Below are 22,900 nucleotides of genomic sequence, written 5' to 3' on the forward strand. Positions count from 1 at the left end.
TTGCGAATGATTTGATGAATGTGATGAATTAAAAATTATATTTAAATCAAGGAAAAACAAGATTACCAAATTGTCCTTTATTTTAAAAATGATTAAAAATTATCATTGGATAAGTTTGATTTGTTGTAGAAAAAATATTAATATGTATAAATGAAAGTAACATATTTTAAGAAAAAATATTTATAAAATAATGTAATAAAAAATGTTATAATTAATAATTATTTTTTAAACCTTATTTTAGAACAATTTTCACATTTTCGTTATTAATTATTTTTGTAAAAATAATTTCAAAACCCAATTTTTACATCCTTTTCATAATTAAGTTGAAAAATAAATTGCGGACATAATTGTAATCTTCATATCACCCTCAAACCATTGCATAACATAGATGATTGAAAAATAGAGGAATTTCCCTCTTCCTTCCCCTCTCTCCTTCAACGTTGGTTGGAGGGAGAGGGAAAGGATGAATTCAAGTGAATTAGAGTGTGAAGCTTATCTTGTTTACTTTAAGGGGATTCAAGGTGAAAGTGAATGTATTTATAGTGAATTTTGTTGAATTTTGTGAGTAATTTGATGGATATGATATATTAAAAATTATATTTAAATCAAGAAAAAACAAGATTACAAAATTGTCCTTTATTTTAAATATGATTAAAAATTATTATCATATAAGTTTGATTTGTTGTCGAAAAAATATTAATATGTATAAATGCAAAATAACATATTTCAATAAAAAAATATTTATAAAATAATGTAATAAAAAAATTATTTTTAAACCTTATTTTATAACAATTTTCAAATTTTCTTTATTAAGTATTTTTGTAAAAATAATTTTAAAAGCCTTATTTTTACATATTTTGATAATTAAGCTAAAAAATAAATTGCGAACATAATTGTAATCTTGATATCACCCTCAGACCATTGCATAACAGAGACGATTGAAAAATAGAGGAATTTCCCTCTTTTTTCCCCTCTCTCCCTCAACATTGATTGGAGGGAGAAGGAGAGGATGAATTCAAGTGAATTAGATTGTGAAGCTTGATTTGTTCACTTTAAGGGGATCAAATGTGAGAGTGAGTTGATTTAGAATAAAGTTTGTTAAAGTTTGTGAATGATGTGATGAATTTGATAGATTAAAAATTATATTTAAATCAAGAAAAAACAAGATTACCAAATTATCCTTTATTTTAAATATGATTTAAAATTATCATTATACGTTTGATTTGTCGTAGAAAAATAATTAATATGTATAAATGAAATTAACTTATTTTATTAAAAAAATATTTATAAAATAATGTAATAAAAAATTTTATAATTAATAATTACTTTTTAAACCTTTTCTTAGAACAATTTCCAATTTTCGTTATTAATTATTTTTGTAAAAATAATTTCAAAAGCCATATATTTAAATCATTTTCATAATTAAGTTGAAAAATAAATTGCAGATATAATTGTAATCTAGATATCAGCCTCAAACCATTGCATAACATAGATGATTGAAAAATAGAGGAAATTCTCTTTTCCTTCCTCTCTCTCCTTCAACGTTGATTGGAGGGAGAGGGAGATAATAAATTCAGGTGGATTAGAGTTTGGAGTTTGTTTCGTTCACTTTAAGTGGATTAAAGTTGAAAAAATTTGATGAATTTAGAGTAAAATTTGTTAAAGTTTGTTAGTGATTTCATGGATGTGATAGATTAAAAATTATATTTAAATCAAAGAAAAACACGATTACCAAATCGTCCTTTATTTTAAAAATAATTAAAAACTATAATTATATAAGTTTGATTTTTGGTGGAAAAAAATATTAAAATTTATAAATGAAAGTATCATATTTTAATAAAAAAATATTTATAAAATAGCGTAATAAAATTTTTTATACTTAATAATTACTTATTAAACTTTATTTTAGAATAATTTTCAAATTTTCGTTATTAATTATTTTTGTAAAAATAATTTCAAAAGCCATATTTTGACATCATTTTCATAATTAAGCTGAAAAATAAATTGTGGACATAATTGTAAGCTTGATATCACTCTCAGTGCATAACATAAATGACTGAAAAATAGAGGAATTTCCCTCTTCCTACCCCTCTCTACCTCAGCGCGTGATGAGAGGGAGAGGAAGAGATTGAATTCAAGTGGATTAGAGTGTGAAACTTGTCTTCTTCACTTTAAGGGGATTAAAAGTGTAAACCCTTCATTTTCATTAACTTCTTCAATTACTTACTTTTACACTTGTTTTACTCTTCTTTTCTTGAATTTTATTTTCTTAAAAGTTTGTGAATTCCTTTTTAAAGTTTTTATCAACTTCTTGATCCTTTTCAATTCTTTAATTATGTTCTTGAAATTGTTTTTGCGAAATTTTACTCATCATATTGAGTTCTTCTCTAAAAGTTTTTAAATTCTTTTTTTTTTCTTGAAATCTATTTTCTAACTTTTCCAAAATTTTTTAAACCCTTCATATTCATTAACTTCTTCAATTACTTACTTTTAAACCTTTTTTACTGTTCTTTTCTTAAATTTTATTTTCTTAAAAGTTTCTGAATTCCTTTTTAATGTTTTTATCAACTTCTTGATCATTTTCAAATCTTTAATTATGTTCTTGAAATTGTTTTTGCAAAATTTTACTCATCATATTGAGTTATTCTCTAAAAGTTTTTAAATTCTTTTTCTTGAAATCTATTTTCTAAGTTTTCCAACATTTTTTAAACCCTTCATTTTCATTAACTTCTTAAATTACTTTTAAACTTTTTTTACTCTTCTTTTCTTGGATTTTATTTTCTTAAAAGTTTTCAAATTCTTTTTTAAAGTTCTTATCAACTTCTTGATCTTTTTAAAATCTTTAATTATGTTCTTGAAATTGTTTTTGCGAAATTTTACTCATCATATTTAGTTGTTCTTTTAATGTTTTTACAATCTTTTTCTTGAAATCTCTTTTCTCACTTTTTCTAATTATTTTAAACTCTTTATTTTCATTAACTTCTTCTATTACTTAATTTTGCAATTTCTTTACTTGTCTTTTCTTGAATTTATTTTTTTTAAAACTCTTTGAATTCTTTTTTAAAGTTTTTATTAACTTCTTGATCGTTTTCAAGTCTTTAATTATGTTCTTGAAATTGTTTTTGCGAAATTTTACTCATCATATTGAGAACCTCTCTAAAAGTTTTTAAATTCTTTTTCTAGAAATCTATTTTCTAACTTTTCTTCATTTTTTTAAACCCTTCATTTTCATTAACTTCTTCAATTACTTATTTTTACACTTTCTTTACTTTGCTTTTCTTGAAATTTTTTTTTCTTAAAACTTTTTGAATTCATTTTTCAAGTTTTTAACAACTTCTTGATTCTTTTCAAATCTTTAATTATGTTCTTGAAATTGTTTTTGGAAAATTTTACTCTTCATTTTGAGTTCTTCTTTTAAAGTTTTTAAAATCTTTTTCTTGAAATCTATTTTCTCACTTTTCCTAATTTTTTTAAACTCTTCATTTTCTCCAATTACTTACTTTTACACTTTCTTTACTTTTCTTTTCTTGAAATTTATTTTCTTAAAACTTTTTGAATTCTTTTTTAAACTTTTTAACAACTTCTTGATCCTTTTCAAATCTTTAATTATGTTCTTGAAATTGTTTATGGAAAATTTTACTCATCATATTGAGTTCTTCTCTAAAAGTTTTTAAAATCTTTTTCTTTAAATCTATTTTCTCAATTTTCCAAATTTTTTTAAACTGTTCATTTTCATCAACTTCTTCAATTACTTACTTTTACACTTTCTTTACTTTTCTTTTCTTGAATTTTATTTTCTTAAAACTTTTTGAAATCTTTTTTAAAGTTTTTAACAACTTCTTGATCCTTTTCAAATCTTTAATTATGTTATTGAAATTGTTTTTGCGAAATTTTACTCATAATATTGAGTTCTTCTTTTAAAGTTTTTAAAATATTTTTCTTGAAATCTATTTTCTCACTTTTATTAATTTTTTTAAACTGTTCATTTTCATCAACTTCTTCAATTACTTACTTTTACATTTTCTTTACTTTTCTTTTCTTGAATTTTATTTTGTTAAAACTTTTTGAAATCTTTTTTAAAGTTTTTAACAACTTCTTGATCCTTTTCAAATCTTTAATTATGTCATTGAAATTGTTTTTGCGAAATTTTACTCATCATATTGAGTTCTTCTTTTAAAGTTTTTAAAATATTTTTCTTGAAATCTATTTTCTAACTTTTATTAATTTTTTTAAACTCTTCATTTTCATTAACTTCTTCAATTACTTATTTTTACACTTTCTTTACTTTTCTTTTCTTGAAATTTTTTTTCTTAAAACTTTTTGAATTCTTTTTTCAAGTTTTTAACAACTTCTTGATTCTTTTCAAAACTTTAATTATGTTCTTGAAATTGTTTTTGGAAAATTTTACTCATCATATTGAGTACTTCTTTTAAAGTTTTTAAAATCTTTTTCTTGAAATCTATTTTCTCACTTTTCCTCATTTTTTTAAACTCTTCATTTTCATTAATTTCTTCAATTACTTATTTTGACACTTTCTTTACCTTTCTTTTCTTGAATTTTATTTTCTTAAAACTTTTTGAAATCTTTTTTAAACTTTTTAACAACTTCTTGATCCTTTTTATATCTTTAATTTTTTTCTTGAAATTGTTTTTGCAAAATATTACTCATCATATTTAGTTCTTCTTTTAAAGTTTTTAAAATCTTTTTCTTGAAATTTATTTTCTCACTTTTCCAAATTTTTTTAAACTATTCATTTTCTTCAATTACATACTTTTATACTTTCTTTACTTTTCTTTTCTTGAAATTTATTTTCTTAAAACTTTTTGAATTCTTTTTTAAGCTTTTTAACAACTTCTTGATCCTTTTCAAATCTTTAATTATGTTCTTGAAATTGTTTTAGAAAAATTTTACTCATCATATTGAGTTCTTCTTTTAAAGTTTTTAAAATATTTTTCTTGAAATCTATTTTCTCACTTTTCCAAGTTTTTTTAAAATCTTCATTTTCATCAATTTCTTCAATTACTTACTTTTGCACTTTCTTTACATTTCTTTTCTTGAAATTTATTTTCTTAAAATTTTTTGAAATCTTTTTTAAACTTTTTAACAACTTCTTGATCATTTTCAAATCTGTAATTATGTTATTGAAAATATTTTTGGAAAATTTTACTCATCATATTAAGTTCTTCTCTAAAAGTTTTTAAAATCTTTTTCTTGAAATCTATTTTCTCACTTTTTCTAATTTTTTTACACTCTTTATTTTCATTAACTTCATCAATTACTTACTTTTACACTTTCTTTACTTTTCTTTTCTTGAAATTTATTTTCTTAAAACTTTTTTATTTCCTTTTTAAAGTTTTTAACAACTTCTTGATCCTTTTCAAATCTTTAATTATGCTCTTGAAATTGTTTTTGGAAAATTTTACTCATCATATTGAATTCTTCTCTAAAAGTTTTTAAAATCTTTTTCTTGAAATCTATTTTCTCGGTTTTCCTAATTTTTTTAAACTCTTCATTTTCTTCAATTACTTACTTTTACACTTTGTTAACTTTTCTTTTCTTGTAATTTTTTTTCTTAAAACTTTTTGAAATCTTTTTTAAACTTTTTAGCAACTTCTTGATCCTTTTCAAATCTTTAATTATGTTCTTGAAATTTTTTTTGGAAAATTTTACTCATCATATTGAGTTCTTCTTTTAAAGTTTTTAAAATCTTTTTCTTGAAATCTATTTTCTCATTTTTCCAAGTTTTTTTAAACTCTTCATTTCCATCAATTTCTTCAATTACTTACTTTTACACTTTCTTTACTTTTCTTTTCTTGAAATTTATTTTCTTAAAACTTTTTTATTTCCTTTTTAAAGTTTTTAACAACTTCTTGATCCTTTTCAAATCATTAATTATGCTCTTGAAATTGTTTTTGGAAAATTTTACTCATCATATTGAGTTCTTCTCTAAAAGTTTTTAAAATCTTTTTCTTGAAATCTATTTTCTCGGTTTTCCTAATTTTTTTAAACTCTTCATTTTCTTCAATTACTTACTTTTACACTTTCTTTACTTTTTTTTCTTGAAATTTATTTTCTTAAACCTTTTTATTTCCTTTTCAAAGTTTTTAACAACTTCTTGATCCTTTTCAAATCTTTAATTATGTTCTTGAAATTTTTTTGGAAAATTTTACTCATCATATTGAGTTCTTCTTTTAAAGTTTTTAAAATCTTTTTCTTGAAATCTATTTTCTCACTTTTCCAAATTTTTTTAAACTCTTCATTTTCTTCAATTACTTACTTTTACACTTTCTTTACTTTTCTTTTCTTGAAATTTATTTTCTTAAAACTTTTTTATTTCCTTTTTAAAGTTTTTAACAACTTCTTGATCCTTTTCAAATCTTTAATTAAGTTCTTGAAATTGTTTTTGGAAAATTTTACTCATCATATTGAGTTCTTCTTTTAAAGTTTTTAAAATATTTTTCTTGAAATCTATTTTCTCACCTTTCCAAATTTTTTTAAACTTTTCATTTTCTTCAATTACTTACTTTTACACTTTCTTTACTTTTCTTTTCTTGAAATCTATTTTCTCACTTTTCTAAATTTTTTTAAACTCTTCATTTTCTTCAATTACTTACTTTTACACTTTCTTTACTTTTCTTTTCTTGAAATTTATTTTCTTAAAACTTTTTTATTTCCTTTTTAAAGTTTTTAACAACTTCTTGATCCTTTTCAAATCTTTAATTATGCTCTTGAAATTGTTTTTGGAAAATTTTACTCATCATATTGAGTTCTTCTCTAAAAGTTTTTAAAATCTTTTTCTTGAAATCTATTTTCTCGGTTTTCCTAATTTTTTTAAACTCTTCATTTTCTTCAATTACTTACTTTTACACTTTGTTTACTTTTCTTTTCTTGTAATTTATTTTCTTAAAACTTTTTGAAATCTTTTTTAAACTTTTTAGCAACTTCTTGATCCTTTTCAAATCTCTAATTATGTTTTTGAAATTTTTTTTGGAAAATTTTACTCATCATATTGAGTTCTTCTTTTAAAGTTTTTAAAATCTTTTTCTTGAAATCTATTTTCTCACTTTTCCAAGTTTTTTTAAACTCTTCATTTCCATCAATTTCTTCAATTACTTACTTTTACACTTTCTTTACTTTTCTTTTCTTGAAATTTATTTTCTTAAAACTTTTTTATTTCCTTTTTAAAGTTTTTAACAACTTCTTGATCCTTTTCAAATCTTTAATTATGCTCTTGAAATTGTTTTTGGAAAATTTTACTCATCATATTGAGTTCTTCTCTAAAAGTTTTTAAAATCTTTTTCTTGAAATCTATTTTCTCGGTTTTCCTAATTTTTTTAAACTCTTCATTTTCTTCAATTACTTACTTTTACACTTTCTTTACTTTTTTTTCTTGAAATTTATTTTCTTAAAACTTTTTTATTTCCTTTTTAAAGTTTTTAACAACTTCTTGATCCTTTTCAAATCTTTAATTATGTTCTTGAAATTTTTTTGGAAAATTTTACTCATCATATTGAGTTCTTCTTTTAAAGTTTTTAAAATCTTTTTCTTGAAATCTATTTTCTCACTTTTCCAAATTTTTTTAAACTCTTCATTTTCTTCAATTACTTACTTTTACACTTTGTTTACTTTTCTTTTCTTGTAATTTATTTTCTTAAAACTTTTTGAAATCTTTTTTAAACTTTTTAACAACTTCTTGATCCTTTTCAAATCTTTAATTATGTTCTTGAAATTTTTTTTGGAAAATTTTACTCATCATATTGGGTTTTTCTTTTAAAGTTTTTAAAATCTTTTTCTTGAAATTTATTTTCTCACTTTTCCAAATTTTTTTAAACTTTTCATTTTCTTCCATTACTTTCTTTTACACTTTCTTTACTTTTCTTTTCTTGAAATCTATTTTCTCACTTTTCCTAATTTTTTTAAACTCTTGATTTTCTTCAATTACTTACTTTTACACTTTCTTTACTTTTCTTTTCTTGAAATTTATTTTCTTAAAACTTTTTTATTTCCTTTTTAAAGTTTTTAACAACTTCTTGATCCTTTTCAAATCTTTAATTATGCTCTTGAAATTGTTTTTGGAAAATTTTACTAATCATATTGAATTCTTCTCTAAAACTTTTTAAAATCTTTTTCTTGAAATCTATTTTCTCGGTTTTCCTAATTTTTTTAAACTCTTCATTTTCTTCAATTACTTACTTTTACACTTTCTTTACTTTTCTTTTCTTGAAATTTATTTTCTTAAAACTTTTTGAAATCTTTTTTAAACTTTTTAACAACTTCTTGATCCTTTTTAAATCTTTAATTATGTTCTTGAAATTTTTTTTGGAAAGTTTTACTCATCATATTGAGTTCTTCTTTTAAAGTTTTTAAAATCTTTTTCTTGAAATCTATTTTCTCACTTTTCCAAATTTTTTTAAACTCTTCATTTTCTTCAATTACTTACTTTTACACTTTCTTTACTTTTCTTTCTTGAAATTTATTTTCTTAAAACTTTTTTATTTCCTTTTTAAAGTTTTTAACAACTTCTTGATCCTTTTCAAATCTTGAATTATGTTCTTGAAATTTTTTTGGAAAATTTTACTCATCATATTGAGTTCTTCTTTTAAAGTTTTTAACAACTTTTTGATCCTTTTCAAATCTTTAATTATGTTCTTGAAATTTTTTTTGGAAAATTTTACTCATTATATTGAGTTTTTCTTTTAAAGTTTTTAAAATCTTTTTCTTGAAATCTATTTTCTCACTTTTCCTAATTTTTTAAAACTCTTCATTTTCTTCAATTACTTACTCTTACACTTTCTTTACTTTTCTTTTCTTGAAATTTATTTTCTTAAAACTTTTTGATTTCCTTTTTAAAGTTTTTAACAACTTCTTGATCCTTTTCAAATCTTTAATTATGTTCTTGAAATTTTTTTGGAAAATTTTACTCATCATATTGAGTTCTTCTCTAAATGTTTTTAAAATCTTTTTCTTGAAATCTATTTTCTCACTTTTCCTAATTTTTTTAAACTCTTCATTTTCTTCAATTACTTACTTTTACACTTTGTTTACTTTTCTTTTCTTGTAATTTATTTTCTTAAAACTTTTTGAAATCTTTTTTAAACTTTTTAGCAACTTCTTGATCCTTTTCAAATCTTTAATTATGTTCTTGAAATTTTTTTTGGAAAATTTTACTCATCATATTGAGTTCTTCTTTTATAGTTTTTAAAATCTTTTTCTTGAAATCTATTTTCTCACTTTTCCAAGTTTTTTTAAACTCTTCATTTTCATCAATTTCTTCAATTACTTACTTTTACACTTTCTTTACTTTTCTTTTCTTGAAATTTATTTTCTTAAAACTTTTTGATTTCCTTTTTAAAGTTTTTAACAACTTCTTGATCCTTTTCAAATCTTTAATTATGTTCTTGAAATTTTTTTTGGAAAATTTTACTCATCATATTGAGTTCTTCTTTTAAAGTTTTTAACAACTTTTTGATCCTTTTCAAATCTTTAATTATGTTCTTGAAATTTTTTTTGGAAAATTTTACTCATTATATTGAGTTTTTCTTTTAAAGTTTTTAAAATCTTTTTCTTGAAATCTATTTTCTCACTTTTCCTAATTTTTTAAAACTCTTCATTTTCTTCAATTACTTACTTTTACACTTTCTTTACTTTTCTTTTCTTGAAATTTATTTTCTTAAAACTTTTTGATTTCCTTTTTAAAGTTTTTAACAACTTCTTGATTCTTTTCAAATATTTAATTATGTTCTTGAAATTGTTTTTGGAAAATTTTACTCATCGTATTGAGTTCTTCTTTTAAAGTTTTTAACAACTTCTTGATCCTTTTCAAATCTTTAATTATGTTCTTGAAATTTTTTTTGGAAAATTTTACTCATCATATTGAGTTCTTCTTTTAAAGTTTTTAAAATCTTTTTCTTGAAATCTATTTTCTCACTTTTCCAAATTTTTTTAAACTCTTCATTTTCTTCAATTACTTACTATTACACTTTCTTTACTTTTCTTTTCTTGAAATTTATTTTCTTAAAACTTTTTTGTTTCCTTTTTAAAGTTTTTAACAACTTCTTGATACTTTTCAAATCTTTAATTATGTTCTTGAAATTTTTATGGAAAATTTTACTCATCATATTGAGTTCTTCTTTTAATGTTTTTAAAATATTTTTCTTGAAATCTATTTTCTCACTTTTCCAAATTTTTTTAAACTCTTCATTTTCTTCAATTACTTACTTTTACACTTTCTTTACTTTTCTTTTCTTGAAATTTATTTTCTTAAAAATTTTTTATTTCCTTTTTAAAGTTTTTAACAACTTCTTGATCCTTTTCAAATCTTTAATTATGTTCTTGAAATTGTTTTTGGAAAATTTTACTCATCATATTGAGTTCTTCTCTAAATGTTTTTAAAATCTTTTTCTTCAAATCTATTTTCTCACTTTTCCTAATTTTTTTAAACTCTTCATTTTCGTGAACTTCTTCAATTACTTACTTTTACACTTTCTTTACTTTTCTTTTCTTGAAATTTATTTTCTTAAAACTTTTTTATTTCCTTTTTAAAGTTTTCAACAACTTCTTGATCCTTTTCAAATCTTTAATTATGTTCTTGAAATTGTTTTTGGAAAATTTTACTCATCATATTGAGTTCTTCTCTAAATGTTTTTAAAATCTTTTTCTTCAAATCTATTTTCTCACTTTTCCTAATTTTTTTAAACTCTTCATTTTCGTTAACTTCTTCAATTACTTACTTTTACACTTTCTTTACTTTTCTTTTCTTGAAATTTATTTTCTTAAAACTTTTTTATTTCCTTTTTAAAGTTTTTAACAACTTCTTGATCCTTTTCAAATCTTTAATTAAGTTCTTGAAATTGTTTTTGGAAAATTTTACTCATCATATTGAGTTCTACTTTTAAAGTTTTTAAAATATTTTTCTTGAAATCTATTTTCTCACTTTTCCAAATTTTTTTAAACTCTTCATTTTCTTCAATTACTTACTTTTACACTTTCTTTACTTTTCTTTTCTTGAAATTTATTTTCTTAAAACTTTTTTATTTCCTTTTTAAAGTTTTTAACAACTTCTTGATCCTTTTCAAATCTTTAATTATGCTCTTGAAATTGTTTTTGGAAAATTTTACTCATCATATTGAATTCTTCTCTAAAAGTTTTTAAAATCTTTTTCTTGAAATCTATTTTCTCGGTTTTCCTAATTTTTTTAAACTCTTCATTTTCTTCAATTACTTACTTTTACACTTTGTTAACTTTTCTTTTCTTGTAATTTTTTTTCTTAAAACTTTTTGAAATCTTTTTTAAACTTTTTAGCAACTTCTTGATCCTTTTCAAATCTTTAATTATGTTCTTGAAATTTTTTTTGGAAAATTTTACTCATCATATTGAGTTCTTCTTTTAAAGTTTTTAAAATCTTTTTCTTGAAATCTATTTTCTCACTTTTCCAAGTTTTTTTAAACTCTTCATTTCCATCAATTTCTTCAATTACTTACTTTTACACTTTCTTTACTTTTCTTTTCTTGAAATTTATTTTCTTAAAACTTTTTTATTTCCTTTTTAAAGTTTTTAACAACTTCTTGATCCTTTTCGAATCTTTAATTATGTTCTTGAAATTGTTTTTGGAAAATTTTACTCATCATATTAAGTTCTTCTCTAAATGTTTTTAAACTCTTTTTCTTGAAATCTATTTTCTCACTTTTCCATATTTTTTTAAACTCTTTATTTTCTTCAATTACTTACTTTTACACTTTCTTTACTTTTCTTTTCTTGAAATTTATTTTCTTAAAACTTTTTTATTCCCTTTTTAAACTTTTTAACAACTTCTTGATCCTTTTCAAATCTTTAATTATGTTCTTGAAATTGTTTTTGGAAAATTTTACTCATCATATTGAGTTCTTCTTTTAAAGTTTTTAAAATATTTTTCTTGAAATCTATTTTCTCACCTTTCCAAATTTGTTTAAACTTTTCAATTTCTTCAATTACTTACTTTTACACTTTCTTTACTTTTCTTTTCTTGAAATTTATTTTCTTAAAACTTTTTGAAATGTTTTTTAAACTTTTTAACAACTTCTTGATCCTTTTCAAATCTTTAATTATGTTCTTGAAATTTTTTTTGGAAAACTTTACTCATCATATTGAGTTCTTCTTTTAATGTTCTTAAAATCTTTTTCTTGAAATCTATTTTCTCACTTTTCCAAATTTTTTTAAACTCTTCATTTTCTTCAATTACTTACTTTTACACTTTCTTTACTTTTCTTTTCTTGAAATTTATTTTCTTAAAACTTTTTTATTTCCTTTTTAAAGTTTTTAACAACTTCTTGATACTTTTCAAATCTTTAATTATGTTCTTGAAATTTTTTATGGAAAATTTTACTCATCATATTGAGTTCTTCTTTTAAAGTTTTTAAAAATTTTTTCTTGAAATCTATTTTCTCACTTTTCCAAATTTTTTTAAACTCTTCATTTTCTTCAATTACTTACTATTACACTTTCTTTACTTTTCTTTTCTTGAAATTTATTTTCTTAAAACTTTTTTATTTCCTTTTTAAAGTTTTTAACAACTTCTTGATCCTTTTCAAATCTTTAATTATGTTCTTGAAATTGTTTTTGGAAAATTTTACTCATCATATTGAGTTCTTCTCTAAATGTTTTTAAACTCTTTTTCTTGAAATCTATTTTCTCACTTTTCCTAATTTTTTAAAACTCTTCATTTTCTTCAATTACTTACTTTTACACTTTCTTTACTTTTCTTTTCTTGAAATTTATTTTCTTAAAACTTTTTGATTTCCTTTTTAAAGTTTTTAACAACTTCTTGATTCTTTTCAAATATTTAATTATGTTCTTGAAATTGTTTTTGGAAAATTTTACTCATCATATTGAGTTCTTCTTTTAAAGTTTTTAACAACTTCTTGATCCTTTTCAAATCTTTAATTATGTTCTTGAAATTTTTTTTGGAAAATTTTACTCATCATATTGAGTTCTTCTTTTAAAGTTTTTAAAATCTTTTTCTTGAAATCTATTTTCTCACTTTTCCTAATTTTTTAAAACTCTTCATTTTCATTAACTTCTTCAATTACTTACTTTTAAACTTTCTTTACTTTTTTTTTCTTGAAATTTATTTTCTTAAAAATTTTTGATTTCCTTTTTAAAGTTTTTAACAACTTCTTGATCATTTTCAAATATTTAATTATGTTCTTGAAATTGTTTTTGGAAAATTTTACTCATCATATTAAGTTCTTCTCTAAATGTTTTTAAACTCTTTTTCTTGAAATCTATTTTCTCACTTTTCCATATTTTTTTAAACTCTTCATTTTCTTCAATTACTTACTTTTACACTTTCTTTACTTTTCTTTTCTTGAAATTTATTTTCTTAAAACTTTTTTATTTCCTTTTTAAAGTTTTTAACAACTTCTTGATCCTTTTCGAATCTTTAATTATGTTATTGAAATTGTTTTTGGAAAATTTTACTCATCATATTAAGTTCTTCTCTAAATGTTTTTAAACTCTTTTTCTTGAAATCTATTTTCTCACTTTTCCATATTTTTTTAAACTCTTTATTTTCTTCAATTACTTACTTTTACACTTTCTTTACTTTTCTTTTCTTGAAATTTATTTTCTTAAAACTTTTTTATTCCCTTTTTAAAGTTTTTAACAACTTCTTGATACTTTTCAAATCTTTAATTATGTTCTTGAAATTTTTTATGTAAAATTTTACTCATCATATTGAGTTCTTCTTTTAAAGTTTTTAAAATATTTTTCTTGAAATCTACTTACTCACTTTTCCAAATTTTTTTAAACTCTTCATTTTCTTCAATTACTTACTTTTACACTTTCTTTACTTTTCTTTTCTTGAAATTTATTTTCTTAAAAGTTTTTTATTTCCTTTTTAAAGTTTTTAACAACTTCTTGATCCTTTTCGAATCTTTAATTATGTTCTTGAAATTGTTTTTGGAAAATTTTACTCATCATATTAAGTTCTTCTCTAAATGTTTTTAAACTCTTTTTCTTGAAATCTATTTTCTCACTTTTCCATATTTTTTTAAACTCTTTATTTTCTTCAATTACTTACTTTTACACTTTCTTTACTTTTCTTTTCTTGAAATTTATTTTCTTAAAACTTTTTTATTCCCTTTTTAAAGTTTTTAACAACTTCTTGATACTTTTCAAATCTTTAATTATGTTCTTGAAATTTTTTATGTAAAATTTTACTCATCATATTGAGTTCTTCTTTTAAAGTTTTTAAAATATTTTTCTTGAAATCTACTTACTCACTTTTCCAAATTTTTTTAAACTCTTCATTTTCTTCAATTACTTACTTTTACACTTTCTTTACTTTTCTTTTCTTGAAATTTATTTTCTTAAAACTTTTTTATTTCCTTTTTAAAGTTTTTAACAACTTCTTAATCCTTTTCAAATCTTTAATTATGTTCTTGAAATTGTTTTTGGAAAATTTTACTCATCATATTGAGTTCTTCTCTAAATGTTTTTAAAATCTTTTTCTTCAAATCTATTTTCTCACTTTTCCTAATTTTTTTAAACTCTTCATTTTCTTCAATTACTTACTTTTACACTTTCTTTACTTTTCTTTTCTTGAAATTTATTTTCTTAAAACTTTTTTATTTCCTTTTTAAAGTTTTTAACAACTTCTTGATCCTTTTCAAATCTTTAATTATGTTCTTGAAATTGTTTTTGGAAAATTTTACTAATCATATTGAGTTCTTCTTTTAAAGTTTTTAAAATATTTTTCTTGAAATCTATTTTCTCACCTTTCCAAATTTTTTTAAACTTTTCATTTTCTTCAATTACTTACTTTTACACTTTCTTTACTTTTCTTTTCTTGAAATTTATTTTCTTAAAACTTTTTGATTTCCTTTTTAAAGTTTTTAACAACTTCTTGATTCTTTTCAAATATTTAATTATGTTCTTGAAATTGTTTTTGGAAAATTTTACTCATCATATTGAGTTCTTCTTTTAAAGTTTTTAAAATATTTTTCTTGAAATCTATTTTCTCACTTTTCCAAATTTTTTTAAACTCTTCATTTTCTTCAATTACTTACTTTTACACTTTCTTTACTTTTCTTTTCTTGAAATTTATTTTCTTTAAAGTTTTTTATTTCCTTTTTAAAGTTTTTAACAACTTCTTGATTCTTTTCAAATATTTAATTATGTTCTTGAAATTTTTTTTGGAAAATTTTACTCATCATATTGAGTTCTTCTTTTAAAGTTTTTAAAATCTTTTTCTTGAAATCTATTTTCTCACTTTCCAAAATTTTTTTAAACTCTTCATTTTCTTCAATTACTTACTTTTACACTTTCTTTACTTTTATTTTCTTGAAATTTATTTTCCTAAAACTTTTTGAAATCTTTTTTAAACTTTTTAACAACTTCTTGATCCTTTTCAAATCTTTAATTATGTTCTTGAAATTGTTTTTGGAAAATTTTACTCATCATATTGAGTTATTATCTAAAAGTTTTTAAAATCTTTTTCTTGAAATCTATTTTCTCACTTTTCCTAATTTTCTTAAACTCTTCATTTTCATTAACTTCTTTAATTACTTACTTTTACACTTTCTTTACTTTTCTTTTCTTGAAATTTATTTTCTTAAAACTTTTTGAATTCTCTTTTCAACTTTTTTACAACTTCTTGATCCTTTGCAAATCTTTAATTTTTTTCTTGAAATTTTTTTTGGAAAATTTTACTCATCATATTGAGTTCTTCTTTTAAAGTTTTTAAAATGTTTTTCTTGAATTCTATTTTCTCACTTTTCCAAATTTTTTTAAACTCTTCATTTTCATTAACTTCTTTAATTACTTACTTTTACACTTTCTTTACTTTTCTTTTCTTGAAATTTATTTTCTTAAAACTTTTTGAAATCTTTTTTAAACTTTTTAACAACTTCTTGATCCCTTTCAAATCTTTAATTACGTTCTTGAAATTTTTTTTGGAAAATTTTACTCATCATATTGAGTTCTTCTTTTAAAGTTTTTAAAATCTTTTTCTTGAAATCTATTTTCTCACTTTTCCAAATTTTTTTAAACTCTTCATTTTCTTCAATTACTTACTTTTATACTTTCTTTACTTTTCTTTTCTTGAAATTTATTTTCTTAAAACTTTTTTATTTCCTTTTTAATGTTTTTAACAACTTCTTGATTCTTTTCAAATCTTTAATTATGTTCTTGAAATTTTTTTTGGAAAATTTTACTCATCATATTGAGTTCTTCTCTAAAAGTTTTTAAAATCTTTTTCTTGAAATCTATTTTCTCACTTTTCCAAGTTTTTTTAAACTCTTCATTTTCATCAACTCCTTCAATTACTTACTTTTACACTTTCTTTACTTTTCTTTTCTTGAAATTTATTTTCTTAAAACTTTTTGAATTCTTTTTTAAACTTTTTAACAACTTCTTGATCCTTTTCAAATCTTTAATTATGTTCTTGAAATTGTTTTTAGAAAATTTTACTCATCATATTGAGTTCTTCTCTAAAAGTTTTTAAAATATTTTTCTTGAAATCTATTTTCTCACTTTTCCTAATTTTTTTAAACTCTTCATTTTCGTTAACTTCTTCAATTACTTACTTTTACACTTTCTTTACTTTTCTTTTCTTGAAATTTATTTTCTTAAAACTTTTTTATTTCCTTTTTAAAGTTTTTAACAACTTCTTGATCCTTTTCAAATCTTTAATTATGTTCTTGAAATTTATGTAAAATTTTACTCATCATATTGAGTTCTTCTTTTAAAGTTTTTAAAATATTTTTCTTGAAATCTACTTACTCACTTTTCCAAATTTTTTTAAACTCTTCATTTTCTTCAATTACTTACTTTTACACTTTCTTTACTTTTCTTTTCTTGAAATTTATTTTCTTAAAACTTTTTTATTTCCTTTTTTAAGTTTTTAACAACTTCTTGATCCTTTTCAAATCTTTAATTATGTTCTTGAAATTGTTTTTGGAAAATTTTACTCATCATATTAAGTTCTTCTCTAAATGTTTTTAAACTCTTTTTCTTGAAATCTATTTTCTCACTTTTCCATATTTTTTTAAACTCTTTATTTTCTTCAATTACTTACTTTTACACTTTCTTTACTTTTCTTTTCTTGAAATTTATTTTCTTAAAACTTTTTTATTTCCTTTTTAAAGTTTTTAACAACTTCTTGATACTTTTCAAATCTTTAATTATGTTCTTGAAATTGTTTTTAGAAAATTTTACTCATCATATTGAGTTCTTCTCTAAAAGTTTTTAAAATATTTTTCTTGAAATCTATTTTCTCACTTTTCCAAATTTTTTTAAACTCTTCATTTTCTTCAATTACTTACTTTTACACTTTCTTTACTTTTCTTTTCTTGAAATTTATTTTCTTTAAAGTTTTTTATTTCCTTTTTAAAGTTTTTAACAACTTCTTGATTCTTTTCAAATATTTAATTATGTTCTTGAAATTTTTTTTGGAAAATTTTACTCATCATATTGAGTTCTTCTTTTAAAGTTTTTAAAATCTTTTTCTTGAAATCTATTTTCTCACTTTCCAAAATTTTTTTAAACTCTTCATTTTCTTCAATTACTTACTTTTACACTTTCTTTACTTTTATTTTCTTGAAATTTATTTTCCTAAAACTTTTTGAATTCTTTTTTAAACTTTTTAACAACTTCTTGATCCTTTTCAAATCTTTAATTATGTTCTTGAAATTGTTTTTAGAAAATTTTACTCATCATATTGAGTTCTTCTCTAAAAGTTTTTAAAATATTTTTCTTGAAATCTATTTTCTCACTTTTCCAAATTTTTTTAAACTCTTCATTTTCTTCAATTACTTACTTTTACACTTTCTTTACTTTTCTTTTCTTGAAATTTATTTTCTTTAAAGTTTTTTATTTCCTTTTTAAAGTTTTTAACAACTTCTTGATTCTTTTCAAATATTTAATTATGTTCTTGAAATTTTTTTTGGAAAATTTTACTCATCATATTGAGTTCTTCTTTTAAAGTTTTTAAAATCTTTTTCTTGAAATCTATTTTCTCACTTTCCAAAATTTTTTTAAACTCTTCATTTTCTTCAATTACTTACTTTTACACTTTCTTTACTTTTATTTTCTTGAAATTTATTTTCCTAAAACTTTTTGAAATCTTTTTTAAACTTTTTAACAACTTCTTGATCCTTTTCAAATCTTTAATTATGTTCTTGAAATTGTTTTTGGAAAATTTTACTCATCATATTGAGTTATTATCTAAAAGTTTTTAAAATCTTTTTCTTGAAATCTATTTTCTCACTTTTCCTAATTTTCTTAAACTCTTCATTTTCATTAACTTCTTTAATTACTTACTTTTACACTTTCTTTACTTTTCTTTTCTTGAAATTTATTTTCTTAAAACTTTTTGAATTCTCTTTTCAACTTTTTTACAACTTCTTGATCCTTTGCAAATCTTTAATTTTTTTCTTGAAATTTTTTTTGGAAAATTTTACTCATCATATTGAGTTCTTCTTTTAAAGTTTTTAAAATCTTTTTCTTGAAATCTATTTTCTCACTTTTCCAAGTTTTTTTAAACTCTTCATTTTCATCAACTCCTTCAATTACTTACTTTTACACTTTCTTTACTTTTCTTTTCTTGAAATTTATTTTCTTAAAACTTTTTGAATTCTTTTTTAAACTTTTTAACAACTTCTTGATCCTTTTCAAATCTTTAATTATGTTCTTGAAATTGTTTTTAGAAAATTTTACTCATCATATTGAGTTCTTCTCTAAAAGTTTTTAAAATATTTTTCTTGAAATCTATTTTCTCACTTTTCCAAATTTTTTTAAACTCTTCATTTTCTTCAATTACTTACTTTTACACTTTCTTTACTTTTCTTTTCTTGAAATTTATTTTCTTTAAAGTTTTTTTTTTCCTTTTTAAAGTTTTTAACAACTTCTTGATTCTTTTCAAATATTTAATTATGTTCTTGAAATTTTTTTTGGAAAATTTTACTCATCATATTGAGTTCTTCTTTTAAAGTTTTTAAAATCTTTTTCTTGAAATCTATTTTCTCACTTTCCAAAATTTTTTTAAACTCTTCATTTTCTTCAATTACTTACTTTTACACTTTCTTTACTTTTATTTTCTTGAAATTTATTTTCCTAAAACTTTTTGAAATCTTTTTTAAACTTTTTAACAACTTCTTGATCCTTTTCAAATCTTTAATTATGTTCTTGAAATTGTTTTTGGAAAATTTTACTCATCATATTGAGTTATTATCTAAAAGTTTTTAAAATCTTTTTCTTGAAATCTATTTTCTCACTTTTCCTAATTTTCTTAAACTCTTCATTTTCATTAACTTCTTTAATTACTTACTTTTACACTTTCTTTACTTTTCTTTTCTTGAAATTTATTTTCTTAAAACTTTTTGAATTCTCTTTTCAACTTTTTTACAACTTCTTGATCCTTTGCAAATCTTTAATTTTTTTCTTGAAATTTTTTTTGGAAAATTTTACTCATCATATTGAGTTCTTCTTTTAAAGTTTTTAAAATGTTTTTCTTGAATTCTATTTTCTCACTTTTCCAAATTTTTTTAAACTCTTCATTTTCATTAACTTCTTTAATTACTTACTTTTACACTTTCTTTACTTTTCTTTTCTTGAAATTTATTTTCTTAAAACTTTTTGAAATCTTTTTTAAACTTTTTAACAACTTCTTGATCCCTTTCAAATCTTTAATTACGTTCTTGAAATTTTTTTTGGAAAATTTTACTCATCATATTGAGTTCTTCTTTTAAAGTTTTTAAAATCTTTTTCTTGAAATCTATTTTCTCACTTTTCCAAATTTTTTTAAACTCTTCATTTTCTTCAATTACTTACTTTTAAACTTTCTTTACTTTTCTTTTCTTGAAATTTATTTTCTTAAAACTTTTTTATTTCCTTTTTAATGTTTTTAACAACTTCTTGATTCTTTTCAAATCTTTAATTATGTTCTTGAAATTTTTTTTGGAAAATTTTACTCATCATATTGAGTTCTTCTCTAAAAGTTTTTAAAATCTTTTTCTTGAAATCTATTTTCTCACTTTTCCAAGTTTTTTTAAACTCTTCATTTTCATCAACTCCTTCAATTACTTACTTTTACACTTTCTTTACTTTTCTTTTCTTGAAATTTATTTTCTTAAAACTTTTTGAATTCTTTTTTAAACTTTTTAACAACTTCTTGATCCTTTTCAAATCTTTAATTATGTTCTTGAAATTGTTTTTAGAAAATTTTACTCATCATATTGAGTTCTTCTCTAAAAGTTTTTAAAATCTTTTTCTTGAAATCTATTTTCTCACTTTTCCTAATTTTTTTAAACTCTTCCTTTTCATTAACTTCTTCAATTACTTACTTTTACATTTTCTTTACTTTTCTTTTCTTGAAATTTATTTTCTTAAAACTTTTTGAAATCTTTTTTAAACTTTTTAACAACTTCTTGATCCCTTTCAAATCTTTAATTATGTTCTTGAAATTTTTTTTGGAAAATTTTACTCATCATATTGAGTTCTTTTTTTAAAGTTTTTAAAATCTTTTTCTTGAAATCTATTTTCTCACTTTCCAAAATTTTTTTAAACTCTTCATTTTCTTCAATTACTTACTTTTACACTTTCTTTACTTTTATTTTCTTGAAATTTATTTTCCTAAAACTTTTTGAAATCTTTTTTAAACTTTTTAACAACTTCTTGATCCTTTTCAAATCTTTAATTATGTTCTTGAAATTGTTTTTGGAAAATTTTACTCATCATATTAAGTTCTTCTCTAAATGTTTTTAAAATATTTTTCTTGAAATCTATTTTCTCACTTTTCCTAATTTTTTTGAACTCTTCATTTTCTTCAATTACTTAGTTTTACACTTTCTTTACTTTTCTTTTCTTGAAATTTATTTTCTTAAATCTTTTTGAAATCTTTTTTAAACTTTTTAACAACTTCTTGATCCTTTTCAAATCTTTAATTATCTTATTGAAATTTTTTTTGAAAAATTTTACTCATCATATTGAGTTCTTCTTTTAAAGTTTTTAAAATCTTTTTCTTGAAATCTATTTTCTCACTTTTCCAAATTTTTTTAAACTCTTCATTTTCTTCCATTACTTTCTTTTACACTTTCTTTACTTTTCTTTTCTTGAAATCTATTTTCTTAAAACTTTTTTATTTCCTTTTTAAAGTTTTTAACAACTTCTTGATCTTTTTCAAATCTTTAATTATGTTCTTGAAATTGTTTTTGGAAAATTTTACTATTGAGTTCTTCTCTAAATGTTTTTAAAATATTTTTCTTGAAATCAATTTTCTCACTTTTCCTAATTTTTTTAAACTCTTCATTTTCTTCAATTACTTACTTTTACACTTTCTTTACTTTTCTTTTCTTGAAATTTATTTTCTTAAAAATTTTTGAAATCTTTTTGAAACTTTTTAACAACTTCTTGATCCTTTTCAAATCTTTAATTATGTTCTTGAAATTGTTTTTGGAAAATTTTACTCATCATATTGAGTTCTTCTCTAAATGTTTTTAAAATCTTTTTCTTCAAATCTATTTTCTCACTTTTCCTAATTTTTGTAAACTCTTCATTTTCGTCTTTAATTAAATGTTGTAGTTTTGCCAATAGTCGGAGGTTCTTTAATTGTCTTATTTCCCCAGGGAAATAAGACAATTAAATGGTATAGTTATTGTATATGTTTCATAGATCTCCTTCTAATAACCTATGTATTTTGTTATCATTTCGAATTAGATGATCCACTAATCCAATTGACAGAAAATTATAAATAGATCCATTTTTTTGACTTTTACTGGAGAAAATTATATGTGAAGATGAAAACAAAATAAATTATATTTCTTCATTGTTTTATAGAAGATTTATTCTTTAAAGTGTTATATTAATGATCCAATCAGATGATCAAAGAATTATATTACTTTGACTCCTCCAAAACTCTTGGCCAAGATCCGTCATTCCTAGGTTATTTGTATATATATATATATATATATATATATATATATATATATATATATATATATATATATATATATATATATATATATATATATATAACAAATTGTAATTCTATTTCTTCTTCGACGGAGTGTGGTGGCCGGAATATCTTTTTCTCTCCAGCTAATAAAAATGGACGATGGAGCAACCTTGAAGCTGCCAGTGTGAAGGATTCATTCAATCATAATGGGTGCCACCATTATTGTTGTGTTTTGCTTTGCTTGCAATTAATATTTTTAACCTAATTAAGAAGAATTTCGTTTAATTTTTTATTTTCTCTCTAATAAGTATTTATTTAGTAAGAAACGAGGAGATACTTACAGCATTTTAATTTACGATTAAGAATTTTCTAACGTAACAAAAGCCAACAAAGGAACGCGTCTTTAGTTCAGACGCTTTCTTTCTGAATTAACGATGACGTAGGACTTCTCCTCATTCCGAGCATTCGTATCGTCATAGACGAATTGCATTTCCCTTAATTCTTCACATATATATTCATTTATTTATTTATTTGTATTTCGTTGTTCATAAGAAAGATGTGATTGCTAGCTACAACTAGACGTGCAACACATCAAAAACCGAGAAAAATTAAAGGTTAGATAAAGTTAGAGATGAGTGTATAGAGTTACGGACAAGGAACATTGAAAGCAAGAAGTACAAGATGTAGAAAATTCAATGGAAAAGGATTTCTGGTCAAGAATTTAGACTTTTTGTTCTTGAGTCTTGATTCGGCAACACTAGTTTCATCTTATAATTCATTCGGGAATTCTGATTTCTTATTCATACTTTTGCATCTGTGTGTCCATATATATTCTTTGCCAGACATCATCACTACAAATCTACACCAAAAGGAAGTAAACAAACTGTGTAAATTAAAAGGGATATTGCTGGGAAACCCTAGCTAGTCCCAGCAAATAGGTGCATCATTATTTTACCCAGAATATGGGTACAG

Source organism: Vigna unguiculata, chromosome 3, assembly GCF_037176805.1.
Source record: "Vigna unguiculata cultivar grain cowpea cultivar isolate G323 ecotype 2 chromosome 3, ASM3717680v1, whole genome shotgun sequence".
Lineage (NCBI taxonomy): Eukaryota > Viridiplantae > Streptophyta > Magnoliopsida > Fabales > Fabaceae > Vigna > Vigna unguiculata.